At 46.5% G+C, this 16,116-nt stretch overlaps 1 protein-coding gene across 1 annotated transcript in view; it reads left to right on the top strand.

The window, feature by feature from the left end:
- The window catches only part of LOC138665605 (cGMP-dependent protein kinase 2-like), a 340,073-nt gene that overhangs the window by 66,477 nt on the left and 257,480 nt on the right, over nucleotides 1-16,116 (top strand). The gene's annotated exons all lie outside the window — the stretch shown is intronic.

A 16,116-nucleotide genomic window follows, 5' to 3' on the forward strand; every position in this document is an offset into this window, starting at 1 on the left:
GGCAATTTAAAATTGGTTCCAGGGGAACACGGGCAGCAGTAGACAGGTCAGTGGAGACCTAGTGGAAGGAGGGACAGCAGACAGGCTTTGAAGCCCTAACATAATAAATTGGGCTGGCTGTAGGCAATTTAAAATTGGTTCCAGGGGAACACGGGCGGCAGTAGACAGGTCAGTGGAGGCCTAGTGGAAGGAGGGACCGCAGACAGGCTTCGAAGCCCTAACATAATAAATTGGGCTGGCTGTAGGCAATTTAAAATTGGTTCCAGGGGAACACGGGCGGCAGTAGACAGGTCAGTGGAGGCCTAGTGGAAGGAGGGACCGCAGACAGGCTTCGAAGCCCTAACATAATAAATTGGGCTGGCTGTAGGCAATTTAAAATTGGTTCCAGGGGAACACGGGCAGCAGTAGACAGGTCAGTGGAGACCTAGTGGAAGGAGGGACAGCAGACAGGCTTTGAAGCCCTAACATAATAAATTGGGCTGGCTGTAGGCAATTTAAAATTGGTTCCAGGGGAACACGGGCGGCAGTAGACAGGTCAGTGGAGGCCTAGTGGAAGGAGGGACCGCAGACAGGCTTCGAAGCCCTAACATAATAAATTGGGCTGGCTGTAGACAATTTAAAATTGGTTCCAGGGGAACACGGGCGGCAGTAGACAGGTCAGTGGAGGCCTAGTGGAAGGAGGGACCGCAGACAGGCTTCGAAGCCCTAACATAATAAATTGGGCTGGCTGTAGGCAATTTAAAATTGGTTCCAGGGGAACACGGGCAGCAGTAGACAGGTCAGTGGAGGCCTAGTGGAAGGAGGGACCGCAGACAGGCTTCGAAGCCCTAACATAATAAATTGGGCTGGCTGTAGGCAATTTAAAATTGGTTCCAGGGGAACACGGGCGGCAGTAGACAGGTCAGTGGAGGCCTAGTGGAAGGAGGGACCGCAGACAGGCTTCGAAGCCCTAACATAATAAATTGGGCTGGCTGTAGGCAATTTAAAATTGGTTCCAGGGGAACACGGGCAGCAGTAGACAGGTCAGTGGAGGCCTAGTGGAAGGAGGGACCGCAGACAGGCTTCGAAGCCCTAACATAATAAATTGGGCTGGCTGTAGGCAATTTAAAATTGGTTCCAGGGGAACACGGGCGGCAGTAGACAGGTCAGTGGAGGCCTAGTGGAAGGAGGGACCGCAGACAGGCTTCGAAGCCCTAACATAATAAATTGGGCTGGCTGTAGGCAATTTAAAATTGGTTCCAGGGGAACACGGGCGGCAGTAGACAGGTCAGTGGAGGCCTAGTGGAAGGAGGGACCGCAGACAGGCTTCGAAGCCCTAACATAATAAATTGGGCTGGCTGTAGGCAATTTAAAATTGGTTCCAGGGGAACACGGGCAGCAGTAGACAGGTCAGTGGAGGCCTAGTGGAAGGAGGGACCGCAGACAGGCTTCGAAGGCCTAACATAAGAAAAATGTCAATACAATGGTATTGACAGTGCCAGGCATTGAATGATGTCAGCGCATAGACTAAACATTGGTGGAGCTGTGAGAGAAAATTTTGCAAGTCGTAGAGCACTGTTTGACCTGGGGGGGGACTGTCTTGTGGCCGGCGGTACAGGCCCAGGGCCCCTCATATTACAACGGTGTGTCTGACATTGGGTGCGCACCACCACCGCCAGACACTTTATTGTACAATGAGGGACCTAGTGGCAGTGCCGTCGACCAAAAGCGGGCACACCCACCTCTTCAGACAAACAGTACTCTCACGGGTGCTGGCGCCAAGTGGCGATACCACGGCCCCGTGTGGGGACTTTGGCCATTTAGGGAGGTGTTAACATGTCGGATGCTGGACAATCAGGTGCTGCAAATTACGAGATTGGAAAAGTCGTTCAGAATAGTCCACAGGCAAGACCTTTACATAGGAAAGCTAGGTGTCAGCCGGGCAAGGTGGGGCAAAAGATTTCGAAATCCAGTTGTGGTTCATTTTAATGAAGGTTAGATCATCTACATTTTGGGTAGCCAGACGAGTCCGTTTTTCTGTTAGTATTGAACCTGCAGCACTGAATACTCTTTCTGATAGGACACTAGCTGCCGGGCAAGCAAGCTCCTGCAATGCATATTCTGCCAATTCTGGCCAGGTGTCTAATTTTGATGCCCAGTAATCAAATGGGAATGACGGTTGAGGGAGAACATCGATAAGGGATGAAAAATAGTTTGTAACCATACTGGACAAATGTTGTCTCCTGTCACTTTGAATTGATGCTGCAGTACCTGTCCTGTCTGCGGTCATAGCAAAATCACTCCACAACCTGGTCAGAAAACCCCTCTGGCCAACGCCACTTCTGATTTCTGCCCCTCTAACTCCTCTGGTCTGCTGGCCCCTGCAGCTCGTGTGAGAACGATCACGGGCGCTGTGTGCAGGGAATGCCAGAAGCAAACGGTCAACAAGAGTTGATTGTTTGGTTGCTAATATTAGTTCCAAGTTCTCATGTGGCATTATATTTTGCAATTTGCCTTTATAGCGAGGATCAAGGAGGCAGGCCAACCAGTAATCGTCATCGTTCATCATTTTAGTTATGCGTGTGTCCCTTTTGAGGATACGTAAGGCATAATCCGCCATGTGGGCCAAAGTTCCAGTTCTCAAATCTCCGGTTGTGCTTGGTTGAGGGGCAGTTTCAGGCAAATCCACGTCACTTGTGTCTCTCCAAAAACCAGAACCCGGCCTTGCCGCGCCACCAATTTCCAGTGGCCCCGGAAAAGCTTCCTCATTACAAATATAATCATCCCCATCATCCTCCTCGTCCTCCTCCTCCTCTTCGCCCGCTAACTCGTCCTGTACACTGCCCTGGCCAGACAATGGCTGACTGTCATCAAGGCTTTCCTCTTCCTCAGCTGCAGACGCCTGATCCTTTATGTGCGTCAAACTTTGCATCAGCAGACGCATTAGGGGGATGCTCATGCTTATTATGGCGTTGTCTGCACTAACCAGCCGTGTGCATTCCTCAAAACACTGAAGGACTTGACACATGTCTTGAATCTTCGACCACTGCACACCTGACAACTCCATGTCTGCCATCCTACTGCCTGCCCGTGTATGTGTATCCTCCCACAAAAACATAACAGCCCGCCTCTGTTCGCACAGTCTCTGAAGCATGTGCAGTGTTGAGTTCCACCTTGTTGCAACGTCTATGATTAGGCGATGCTGGGGAAGGTTCAAAGAACGCTGATAGGTCTGCATACGGCTGGAGTGTACGGGCGAACGGCGGATATGTGAGCAAAGTCCACGCACTTTGAGGAGCAGGTCGGATAACCCCGGATAACTTTTCAGGAAACACTGCACCACCAGGTTTAAGGTGTGAGCCAGGCAAGGAATGTGTTTCAGTTGGGAAAGGGAGATGGCAGCCATGAAATTCCTTCCGTTATCACTCACTACCTTGCCTGCCTCAAGATCTACAGTGCCCAGCCACGACTGCGTTTCTTTCTGCAAGAACTCGGACAGAACTTCCGCGGTGTGTCTGTTGTCGCCCAAACACTTCATAGCCAATACAGCCTGCTGACGTTTGCCAGTAGCTGCCCCATAATGGGAGACCTGGTGTGCAACAGTGGCAGCTGCGGATGGAGTGGTTGTGCGACTGCGGTCTGTGGACGAGCTCTCGCTTCTGCAGGAGGACGAAGAGGGGTGCGAATGGCTACAGCCAACTGTTTCCTAGACCGTGGGCTAGGCGGAACTGTCCCAAACTTCCTGTCCCCTGTGGACCCTGCATCCACCACATTTACCCAGTGTGCCGTGATGGACACGTAACGTCCCTGGCCATGCCTACTGGTCCATGCATCTGTTGTCAGGTGCACCTTTGTGCTCACAGATTGCCTGAGTGCATGGACGATGCGCTCTTTAACATGCTGGTGGAGGGCTGGGATGGCTTTTCTGGAAAAAAAGTGTCGACTGGGTAGCTCATAGCGTGGTACAGCGTAGTCCATCAGGGCTTTGAAAGCTTCGCTTTCAACTAACCGGTAGGGCATCATCTCTAACGAGATTAGTCTAGCTATGTGGGCGTTCAAACCCTGTGTACGCGGATGCGAGGCTAAGTACTTCCTTTTTCTAACCATAGTCTCATGTAGGGTGAGCTGGACTGGAGAGCTGGAGATCGTGGAACTAGCGGGGGTGCCGGTGGACATGGCAGACTGAGAGACGGTGGGAGATGGTATTGTTGCCGCCGGTGTCCTAGATGCAGTGTTTCCTACTACGAAACTGGTGATTCCCTGACCCTGACTGCTTTGGCCTGGCAAAGAAACCTGCACAGATACTGCAGGTGGTGCGGAAAATGGTGGCCCTACACTGCCGGAAGGGATGTTGCGTTGCTGACTAGCTTCATTGGCCGAGGGTGCTACAACCTTAAGGGACGTTTGGTAGTTAGTCCAGGCTTGCAAATGCATGGTGGTTAAATGTCTATGCATGCAACTTGTATTGAGACTTTTCAGATTCTGTCCTCTGCTTAAGGTAGTTGAACATTTTTGACAGATGACTTTGCGCTGATCAATTGGATGTTGTTTAAAAAAATGCCAGACTGCACTCTTTCTAGCATCGGATACCTTTTCAGGCATTGCAGACTGAGCTTTAACCGGATGGCCACGCTGTCCTCCAACAGGTTTTGGCTTTGCCACGCGTTTTGGGCAAGATACGGGCCCGGCAGATGGAACCTGTTGCGATGTTGATGCCTGCTGCGGCCCCTCCTCCTCCGCTTCAGAACTGCTGCCGCCTGCACCCTGTTCCCCCAATGGCTGCCAATCGGGGTCAAGAACTGGGTCATCTATTACCTCTTCTTGTAGCTCGTGTGCAACTTCGTCTGTGTCACCGTGTCGGTCGGTGGTATAGCGTTCGTGATGGGGCAACATAGTCTAATCAGGGTCTGATTCTTGATCAGCACCCTGCGAGGGCAATGTTGTGGTCTGAGTCAAAGGACCAGCATAGTAGTCTGGCTGTGGCTGTGCATCAGTACACTCCATGTCAGATTCAACTTGTAATGGGCATGGACTGTTAACTGCTTCACTTTCTAAGCCAGGGACGGTATGTGTAAAGAGCTCCATGGAGTAACCCGTTGTGTCGCCTGCTGCATTCTTCTCTGTTGTTGTTTTTGCTGAAGAGGACAAGGAAGCGACTTGTCCCTGACCGTGAACATCCACTAACGACGCGCTGCTTTGACATTTACCAGTTTCACGAGAGGAGGCAAAAGAGATAGAGGCTGAGTCAGCAAGATAAGCCAAAACTTGCTCTTGCTGCTCCAGCTTTAAAAGCGGTTTTCCTACTCCCAGAAAAGGGAGCGCTCGAGGCCTTGTGTAGCCAAACGACGAACCTGGCTCCACAGCTCCAGACTTAGGTGCAATATTTTTTTTCCCACGACCAGCTGATGCTCCACCACTACCACTACCCTCATTACCAGCTGACAATGAACGCCCCCGGCCACGACCTCTTCCACCAGACTTCCTCATTGTTTTAAAAACGTAAACAAACTAACGGTATTTGTTGCTGTCACACAAATTACACGGTGAGCTATAACTTCAGTATGATTTAGCTACCCCTTTACAGGTGAGTGAGACCACAACGAAAATCAGGCACAATGTTACACACTCTGTTGTTGATGGCAACAAATGAGAGAGATGCCACACACGCAGGACTGTCACTGAAGCACAAATGTAAATATTAATCTCCCACTGATTTGATTTTTTTTTTTTTTTCAGGGAGACTTTAGGAAAAAAAAATAATAGAATAAAATGATTTTTTCAGGAAGAATTTAGAAACCAAATACAATAAAATGATTTTTTCAGGGACAATTTAGAAAACAAATAAAACAAAAAAAGGCTTTCTATGGCCCACTGAGTGAGAGATGACGCACACAGGAGTCAGGAGTGGCACACAAGCCCAGAGGCCAATATTTATCTCCCACTGATTGATGTAGTGATTTTTTCAGGTAGATTTTGGAAACCAAATCAAGCTAAAAAAATAATAGGCTTTCTATGGCCCACAATTGGAGAGAGAGAGAGAGATGGCACACCCAGGAGTCAAGACTGGCACACAAGCAGAAAGGGCAATATTAATCTCCCACTGATTTTTTTTTTTTTTTTTTTTCAGGGAGACTTTAGGAAAAAAAAATAATAGAATAAAATGATTTTTTCAGGAAGAATTTAGAAACCAAATAAAATAAAATGATTTTTTCAGGGAGAATTTAGAAAACAAATAAAACAAAAAAAGGCTTTCTATGGCCCACTGAGTGAGAGATGACGCACACAGGAGTCAGGAGTGGCACACAAGCCCAGAGGCCAATATTTATCTCCCACTGATTGATGTAGTGATTTTTTCAGGTAGATTTTGGAACCCAAATCAAGCTAAAAAAATAATAGGCTTTCTATGGCCCACAATTGGAGAGAGAGAGAGAGATGGCACACCCAGGAGTCAAGACTGGCACACAAGCAGAAAGGGCAATATTAATCTCCCACTGATTTTTTTTTTTTTTTTTTTTTTTTAGGGAGACTTTAGAAAAAAAAAATAATAGAATAAAATGATTCTTTTCAGGAAGAATTTAGAAACCAAATAAAATAAAATGATTTTTTCAGGGAGAATTTAGAAAACAAATAAAACATAAAAAGGCTTTCTATGGCCCACTGAGTGAGAGATGACGCACACAGGAGTCAGGAGTGGCACACAAGCCCAGAGGCCAATATTTATCTCCCACTGATTGATGTAGTGATTTTTTCAGGTAGATTTTGGAACCCAAATCAAGCTAAAAAAATAATAGGCTTTCTATGGCCCACAATTGGAGAGAGAGAGAGAGAGAGATGGCACACCCAGGAGTCAAGACTGGCACACAAGCAGAAAGGGCAATATTAATCTCCCACTGATTTGTTTTTTTGTTTTTTTTCAGGGAGACTTTAGGAAAAAAAAATAATAGAATAAAATGATTTTTTCAGAAATAATTTAGAAACCAAATAAAATAAAATGATTTTTTCAGGGAGAATTTAGAAAACACATAAAACAAAAAAAGGCTTTCTATGGCCCACTGAGTGAGAGATGACGCACACAGGAGTCAGGAGTGGCACACAAGCCCAGGGGCCAATATTTATCTCCCACTTTTTTTTTTTTGTTCAAGGGAAAATTTATAAACCCAATAAAAAAAATAATAAATAGGCTTTCTATGGCCCACTATCTGAGAGAGAGAGAGAGATGGCACGCTTAGGACTGGCACACAAGCCCAAAGGCCAATATTAATCTCCCTTTTTTTTTTCAGGGAGAATTTATAAAACCAAAAAAAAATAAATAAATAGGCTTTCTATGGCCCACTATTTGTGAGAGAGATGGCACGCTCAGGACTGGCACACAAGCCCAGAGGCCAATATTAATCTCCCACTTTTTTTTTTTTGTTCCAGGGAAAATTTATAAACCCAATAAAAAAAATAATAAATAGGCTTTCTATGGCCCACTATCTGAGAGAGAGAGATGGCACGCTTAGGACTGGCACACAAGCCCAAAGGCCAATATTAATTTCCCACTGATTGATTTATTGATTTTTTCAGGTAGAATTTAGAACCCAAGTAAAGCAAAAAAAAATGGGCTTTCTATGGCCCACTGAGTGAGTGATGATGCACACAGGAGTCAGGAGTGGCACACAAGCCCTGAGGCCAATATTTTTCTCCCACTGATTGATGTAGTGATTTTTTCAGGTAGATTTTAGAACCCAAATCAAGCAAAAAAATAAATAGGCTTTCTATGGCCCACTATTTGTGAGAGAGATGGCACGCTCAGGACTGGCACACAAGCCCAGAGGCCAATATTAATCTCCCACTTTTTTTTTTTTTGTTCCAGGGAAAATTTATAAACCCAATAAAAAAAATAATAAATAGGCTTTCTATGGCCCACTATCTGAGAGATGGCACACACAGGGATGGCACTCTAGCAGAAATGTCAATCTTAATCTCCCACAAAAAAAAACAAAAAAAAAAATACAGGGAGTGTCCTTCAATTACTATCTCCCTGCAGTAATCTCAGCCAGGTATGGCAGGCAGCAATAAGGAGTGGACTGATGCACAAATTAAATAAAAAGTGTGTACAAACAAAAAAGATAGCTGTGCAGAAAGGAAGGAACAAGAGGATTTGTGCTTTGAAAAAAGCAGTTGGTTTGCACAGCGGCGTACACACAGCAATGCAGCTATCAGGGAGCCTTCTAGGGCAGCCCAATGAGCTACAGCGCTGAGGGGAAAAAAAAAAAAAAATGTAGCTTCCACTGTCCCTGCACACCGAAGGTGGTGTTGGGCAGTGGAAATCGCTACAGCACAAGCGGTTTGGTGGTTAATGGACCCTGCCTAACGCTATCCCTGCTTCTGACGAAGCGGCAGCAACCTCTCCCTAAGCGCAGATCAGCAGCAGTAACATGGCGGTCGGCGGGAACGCCCCTTTATAGCCCCTGTGACGCCGCAGACAGCAAGCCAATCACTGCAATGCCCTTCTCTAAGATGGTGGGGACCAGGACCTATGTCATCACGCTGCCCACACTCTGCGTTTACCTTCATTGGCTGAGAAATGGAGCTTTTCGCGTCATTGAAACGCGACTTTGGCGCGAAAGTCGCGTACCGCATGGCCGACCCCGCACAGGGGTCGGATCGGGTTTCATGAAACCCAACTTTGCCAAAAGTCGGCGACTTTTGAAAATGAACGACCCGTTTCGCTCAACCCTACATACAACATCTGAGATCTAATAACCACATGTAAAGTGAAGTCCGATCAAACATAATTTTATTAAATCTATCACAATACTCAGAAACACTTAATGTACAAAAAGTAACGATTGGACGAGTATACAAATTGGAGAGAGCAAAAAGACAAAATACACAGTGAAACATATGCACGTCATCCCTACAGAGACAGGCCAGGAAGAAGTCTTAGCCACTGAAGTACATTGGCTCAAGAACCTGTCGCACTAAACCAAGGGGCAGGGGTCACACTAATGTAACAGGCCGGGAAAATCAACTCGGATACCTGCTGACCTCAAGCCAATGCTGCTTATTACACCACATATATATAAAGAATAGTCCCGAAGTCATTTTAAACTAATGGTAGTACCATGCATACAGTGGCATGTATATGCTTAAATAGCATATTGACAACAGGCAAGAAACGACTCAAAACATATCAGATACAACAGGAGGACAATGAGTCAAAGAAATATGCCAATACTTAACAAATGTGAAAAAGCTTTATTAATAGTGAAATAAAACAAAACAAAAGAACAGAACTGTTATACAATGTATCCTACAGTTCAAATGAGCAACCAGTACAAAATGTAACAATATTAGCAACAGGTGTGAAGCGAGATTCCAATTAAAACAATGAACGGTTCACCAAACCTAAATATCTACACCGGGTAAAGCATACTATGTCAAGTAACATGCATAACTGCAGTACTAAAGATTATATGTGTTACGGCCGCTACCGCTACTCACCGCTCCTTGTCTAGGTCACGGCGCGCTGGTCCCGCTTCTTCTCCTGCTGTCGCCGCTGCTCCTCTCGGCCGCTCGTCTTCTAGGTCACGGCGCGCTGGTCCCGCTTCTTCTCCTGCTGTCGCCGCTGCTCCTCTCGGCCGCTTGTTCTCCAGGTCCCGGCGCGCTGGTCCGTCTTCCTCCATTGCTGCTCGTTCCTGCAGCCCGGCTTCAGGTGGGCGGTACGCTCGTCCTCGGCGGGCCCCTCCTCCACGTCTTAGACATACTGCTCCTGCGCAGGTGTGCAGGATCCTGCGTTAGGCATTCCTTCCTGGTTTCCTGATACCGGATGTGTCTCTCCGGTGTGCTGCAGCCAATCCAGGTAGAGTGCCTACTATTTCAGGCCGCCTCCTTTGCTAGGAGGTGCCTGAGTGTCTTTAGCTTTTGCCTCCGGTCACGTTGCTGCTGTGTCTCTGTGTCTCGTGCTGGTTCTCCCCCTTTCCCTTCAGCTCCGTCTTTGCTCTCCTTCTGTTCCAGTTCATCGTTCCCATTTTCATTCATCATCTCTCCTCTCTCCCTACAGCTCCGTCTCCGGAATTCCACTACTCCAGCCTGTCATTTCATTCCCGAGTCCTCAGTCTCCGGTCCCGTAGTCCTCGGTTCAGGTTTTCTGTTTTTGCCTCATCCTCTGTTTTCTCCCTTTCCTGAGCCGCCCCTCTTGGTATCTGCTACCGTGGGTAGGAGACCTCTGGGCCTGCTCCTGACAGCCCCTGTATAGGGGTTAGTTAACATCTGGTCTACTCGCCCAGGGGTAGGTCTACCACGGTCCAGAGGGTCCACTCTCGTTCTTGCCCCTGAAACGTTAGAGTACACTCAGGCCATGGACCCCGCAGGTGCCGCGTTCTCTGCTCAGAAGGAGCTAGCACATCTGCGCGAAAATCAACAGCGCATTATGTCCTTCTTAAAGAACATGGAGTCCCGTCTGACTTCTCTGCAAACCTCCGACCCAGTTATCGCTTCTCAGATTGCAGGCCTGCAGCAAGAGCTTTCTCAGCAGCGGGATGCGCAGGCACGTATGCTGTCTTATATGGCTTCCATAGACGACAGTTTATTTAATTTGCAGTCTGCTTCCACGGCTTCTGCTCAAAGTACGCAAGACTCTAATCTTCACCCCACCCGGCACCTCGTCTTGGCAAACCTCCTAGGTTTGGTGGAGATCCCAAGCTTTGTAGGGGATTTCTTAACCAATGCCGCCTCCACTTTGAACTCCTCCCCCAACAATACCCTACCGATCGGGCCAAGGTGGCCTTCATGGTTTCACATTTAGAGGGTGAGGCTTTGGCTTGGGTCAATCCCCTGTGGGAGCGGGATGATCCCATAGTCTCGCAATTAGCCTTTTTCCTTGAGACCTTCCGCCGGGTTTTTGATGAGCCCGGGCGCCTAGCCTCCACGACCGAGTCGCTTTTCAACCTGCAACAGGGCTCCCTTACTGTCGCTCAGTACGCTATCCGCTTTCGCACCCTAGCCTCCGAGTTAGGGTGGAACAATGAGGCCCTGGTTGCCGCTTTCTGGCGAGGTCTATCTAGTCGGATAAAAGATGAGTTGGCAGGACGGGATACTCCGACCTCGTTAGAAGATCTCATTTCTCTGTCAACACGCATTGACCTTCGCTTCCAGGAGCGAACTCGTGAGTCCACTAGAGAGAGAGGGTCTGTTCGTCCTTCACCATCTGTCCGTAGGTCAGGGAGTCCGCGGTCTTCGTTGTCTTCTTCGGCCTCTGCACCAGAACCAATGCAGGTAGATCGGGTCAAGCTGGCTGAGCAGCGTCGTCGGGAGAGACGTTCCCAGGGACTCTGCTTTTATTGTGGTAGCGCTTCCCATCTACTGCGAGCATGCCCCGAGAGACCGGAAAACTCCTCCGCCTAGGACAGGTAAGAGAGGCCTCCCTAGGTGTTTCTGATTCCTCTCAACCCTTGTGTCTGTCTGTCCTGTTTGTTCTTAATCAGAAACGATTTTCTGAAATGGCGTATGTGGATTCGGGTGCGGCAGGCAATTTTATCAGTCTTGAGGCAGTTCGGAGGCTTCGCGTTCCAGTTCTCTCTTTGGACTCTCCTCGTCTGATCGCTTCTGTGGATGGAAGACCCTTGCAGGATGCCATCACCTTGGTTACGGAAGAGATTGAATTATGGATCGGGGCCCTACATCGTGAGAAGATCACTTTCTATGTTCTCCCTAACCTCGCTCATGCTTTGCTTCTAGGGTTGCCTTGGCTCCGAATGCATGAACCTACTCTTGACTGGCGGTCTGGTGACGTACTCCGTTGGGGGTCTACGTGTCAAAAACAGTGTCTCTTGTCTGTTAGCCCTGTGGCTCCGCCCTCTGCAGTTTCCGTTCCCTCTGGTTTACCCTCTCCGTACTGGTCCTTCATAGACGTTTTTGATAAGAAAGAGGCTGAGACTCTTCCTCCGCATCGTGCCTACGACTGTCCGATCGAACTCCTTTCCGGTTCCACTCCGCCTAGAGGAAGAATTTACCCACTCTCTCCGGCTGAGACTAAAGCCATATCTGAGTATATCCAAGAAAATTTGTCCAGAGGATTTATCCGAAAGTCATCTTCTCCCGCAGGTGCGGGATTCTTCTTCGTCAAGAAGAAAGACGGGTCACTTCGTCCTTGTATCGACTACAGAGGTCTGAACAACATTACGATCAAGAACAAGTATCCTCTGCCGCTCATTCCGGAACTCTTTGATCGACTTAAAGGAGCGCGAATTTTCACTAAATTAGATCTTCGGGGAGCTTACAACCTTGTCCGAATTCGAGCCGGTGATGAATGGAAGACCGCATTTAACACTCGAGACGGTCATTATGAATACCTAGTCATGCCATTCGGCCTCTGCAACGCTCCTGCGGTCTTCCAAGAATTCGTTAATGACATCTTCCGTGACCTTCTCTACTCCTGTGTTGTGGTGTATCTTGATGACATCCTGGTCTTTTCTGTAGACTTACCGTCCCACAGAAGATGTGTTCGTTTGGTTTTGCAACGTTTAAGAGAGAATCGCCTTTATGCCAAGTATGAGAAGTGTCTCTTCGAACAAACGTCTTTGCCTTTTCTCGGATACATCATTTCGGATGCCGGCCTCAAGATGGATCATGAAAAGGTGAATGCCATTCTCCATTGGCCACGTCCCTATGGAATAAAAGCCGTTCAACGGTTTCTCGGCTTCGCTAACTACTACAGGCAGTTCATATCCCATTTCTCCTCCATAATTCGGCCTCTCTCTGCTCTCACTCGCAAAGGTTCCAACCCGAAGACTTGGACTACGGAGGTCGAGAATGCCTTTGTACTCCTGAAGAAGTCCTTTTCTTCCGCTCCAATACTTCACCATCCAGAGGTTAATAAACCATTCGTTCTCGAGGTGGATGCCTCTTCCACGGGTGCCGGAGCAGTACTCTCCCAAAGGTCTCAAATGGGTCGATTAGTTCCGTGCGGTTTCTTTTCTAAAAACGTTCTCTGCTTCTGAACGTAATTATACAATTGGGGACCGTGAACTCTTGGCCATAAAGCTAGCTTTGGAAGAATGGAGGCATCTTCTTGAAGGAGCTGTTCATCCTTTTGTGATTTTCTCTGACCATAAGAATTTGGCTTACCTTCAAACTGCGCACAGACTTAATCCACGGCAAGCTCGATGGTCCCTGTTCTTTGCTCGTTTTGATTTCGAGCTCCATTTTCGGCCTGGTGACAAGAATGTCAAGGCAGATGCTCTGTCCAGACTTTCTCAGCCAGAGGACATTGACGAAGAACCTGCGCATATCCTGGATCCCTGCAAAGTCGTCACGGTGGCTCCTCTTAAGATGATTCGCCCTCCTCCGGGTAAAACACTAGCGACGGAGGATGACAAGATGAGAGTGCTTCGTTGGGGTCATTCCTCTAAATTGGCAGGTCATGCCGGAATAAAGAAGACCTTCCTTCTCATCTCTCGCTACTACTGGTGGCCTTCGCTACGCCAGGATATCAAAGACTTTGTCGCCTCTTGTCCTTCCTGTGCTAAGTACAAGGTGCCTAGACAATTACCTCGGGGGAGTCTGCATCCACTTCCCGTACCTTCCTGTCCGTGGCAACATATCGCCATGGACTTCATTACTGATTTACCAAAATCCTCTGGTTGTACTGTCATCCTAACGGTCGTAGATCGGTTTTCTAAAATGGCTCATTTTGTTCCTCTGCCTGGACTACCCTCGGCTCCTGAGTTGGCGAAAATCTTTATTTCCAATATTTTCAGACTCCATGGTTTTCCTCAAAACATCGTGTCTGACCGAGGAGTTCAATTTACGTCACATTTTTGGAGGGCGTTATGCAAACTCTTGAAGGTGTCGCTGGATTTTTCGTCTGCTTATCATCCACAGACTAACGGCCAAGCGGAATGTACGAATCAAATTGTGGCTTCCTATCTTCGTCATTTCATCAACGTCCACCAAGATGACTGGGTCAGCCTTTTGCCTTGGGCCGAGTTCGCCTATAATAATCACTCTAACGAGTCCTCCGCTAAGTCTCCTTTTTTCATTGTCTTCGGTCAGCATCCGAATATGCCCCTCCCAATTTCTTCCGTGTCTGGAGTTCCGGCAGCAGATTCTTTATCTTCTAAATTCTCTGCAATCTGGGGTGAAGTTGAAGAGGCCCTCAATTTGGCCTCTGCTAAGATGAAGAGACATGCCGACAAGAGGCGTTTAGATTCTTCTCCATTTTCTCCTGGCGATAAGGTCTGGCTTTCCTCGCGTTATATTAGGCTCAAGATTCCATCCTATAAACTTGGTCCCCGCTACATCGGTCCTTTTGAGGTTCTGAGTCAAGTCAACGATGTCGCCTACAAGCTGAAGTTGCCTGCCTCACTCCGTATTCCCAATACTTTCCATGTGTCCTTGCTCAAACCTGTTACGCTTAACCCTGCTGTTCTGTTAGGTCAAAAATGACCGTTTTTGAAATTCTATAATGTTATAAAAATTCAGCGTGTGATTCTGAGACTTGAGGCTCCCTGACTTTTCGTCATTAGGGGGGTACTCTCTGTGGGAATTTTTTTTTTTTTTAATTTTTGTTTACTTTATTTGGTACAATTTTTTTTACACTTGTACTGTTCGGTCAAAAATGACCGATAGGCCTTTATTCAGCTCTCCAGACAATTTTTGACAAAAATAAAGGTGCTATCACCTCATTTTGAACTATATATTGCATCTACTACTATTTATCAATGTATCTGACTACTTTTGGTCAGAAAAGATTTACACATACCAACATTTTCAAGTTGCGATACAGCCGACGGATTCGCTTCCAGTATAGCTATGCACAATTTATTTCACTGGTTTTTATTTACCCTGCTGTTCATATAGATCTAGTTCCATTCAGTTGTCAACATTTCATAGTGTAAATCATGATTTTCTGATTTTCCATGTGTTTGCTGGTTGTACAGTATTATACTGTGCAATGCTGTCCTAAGCAGAATTCACCTAAAGTGTTGTACTGTGAGCTTTTTCCTGCTGCAGGGTGGTGTCTGCTCTGATCTTATCTGTAGACAGATAACATAGCAGTGTAGAGTTTCAGTTCAGCTGGAGACAACACAGAGTGAGCAGAGGTTCAGACTTCAGAGCTCTGAAGTCCCATTTTTACAGGTATGTTACAGATAAATTATTCTTTTATTCTAAAATTATTCAATATTCTCACTGCTGTGATAAAATGGATGATAGGGGGTTAGCATTAGGGTTGTGTAGACTCAATGTCTGCTTATGAGTACATATTCTCACTGCTGTGATAGAATGGATGATAGGGGGTTAGCATTAGGGTTGTGTAGACTCAATGTCTGCTTATGAGTACATATTCTCACTGCTGTGATAGAATGAGTGCATGCCTCATTTTTGTTTGCGACGCTCCAGCACCATAATCACAGGGCATATCTCAATGTGTGACGGGACGTTATTGTGTGTATTGTTGCGAAATTGTTTTGATTTTTTTTTTCATTCATTGTTTATGGATATATTTTATTTTTTCATTCAACAGTGATGCCTTACAGCATGAGAAGAAGACACTTCACCCAAGCTGAATTGGAGGAGTTTATAAACGACTTTGATACAGACGAGGATGTTAGGTCCGGTCAAAAATGACCGGGAACAGTATAAGTGTATAAAAAACAACGTTTTTTGCCATTTTATAGAGAAAAAAGCTTTTTTTTTTTTTTTTTGCCTTTGAAAAAAGTATATCTACATAATGTTTGATATTATTACCTATAGTTAACATTTAGATCAAGATTTTTTTTTTATCTGCAAAAATAATCAATTTTTACAAAAATCGAAAAAATACCATGTTCCCTTTTGGATATAAAAAAAATATAAAACAAGCTTTGTATTTATTTTTTTTCTGGTATTTGAACAACCATCTTCACAAGCAATATAATAGTGCAAAAACTGTTTAAAAAAACCACTTAGATTAGCTAAAAATGATTATTTTATAAGGACGGTCAAAAATGACCGGGAACAGTACAAGTGTATGTGAAATCTAAACAGAACAGCAGGGTTAATCGCTTCCATCCTTCTTCTGGTGCCTCTCCTCAGTCTGTCTGCGCCGATAACATTTTTGAGGTAAAGGATATTTTAGCCATGAAGAGGGTTCGTGGGAGAGATTTTTTC

Source organism: Ranitomeya imitator, chromosome 2 (genome assembly GCF_032444005.1).
Source record: "Ranitomeya imitator isolate aRanImi1 chromosome 2, aRanImi1.pri, whole genome shotgun sequence".
Classification (NCBI taxonomy): Eukaryota; Metazoa; Chordata; class Amphibia; order Anura; family Dendrobatidae; genus Ranitomeya; species Ranitomeya imitator.